The sequence below is a fragment of the Belonocnema kinseyi genome, chromosome 9 (assembly GCF_010883055.1).
Source record: "Belonocnema kinseyi isolate 2016_QV_RU_SX_M_011 chromosome 9, B_treatae_v1, whole genome shotgun sequence".
Lineage (NCBI taxonomy): Eukaryota > Metazoa > Arthropoda > Insecta > Hymenoptera > Cynipidae > Belonocnema > Belonocnema kinseyi.
Window position 1 is genome coordinate 42,400,497 of NC_046665.1, and position 655 is coordinate 42,401,151.

Below are 655 nucleotides of genomic sequence, written 5' to 3' on the forward strand. Positions count from 1 at the left end.
TGGTACTTTACGAATTTTTTCCTTGACGTCTTCATCGTGAAAAATAAAGTAGAAAAGAGGCCACTCAAAGAGTGTCCTTTTGACGTTAAAGGGTTAATTCAAGTGAATTCTGAAATTAAGTCGAATATAACTTTTAGTATTTATTTTTACTCTGCTTCCTCCATGTAAGATATAGAAAAGTCATTGACCTAGACCCCATCCTATCCAAAATATTTCAAGTAATTTATTCACGGCCCCTTACGCGAATATAAACAATTGAATAATTGATCATCTGTCTGGATCTTTTCCAAAGATTATTTGTTAATTTCTACAATTTTTTATTTGGTTTCAGACCCAAATGGCCAGGAGGGTTGGCTGGACGAGAAGGGTTTTGCCCCCTGATTGCGAACTTTCTCCCAGCTTGCAATGCTTCCCACCACAATTGGTAATTCCGCCTTTGCCAATGAAGCAATTAGGTGGTCGTTCGATGCCTGTCCCAAGAGAAGGTATCGAACTTCAAAAGTACCATTACCCTAACGATTGGTGGTTGGAGATCAAACCTGCTGACTGCATCGAACTTGACAAAATAAACACGTAATCATATCTCCAATTAGACTTAAGCCTTTTTTGTACTGACAATTCATTACTTAACAGTAATTTCTCAAAATTTCAAATA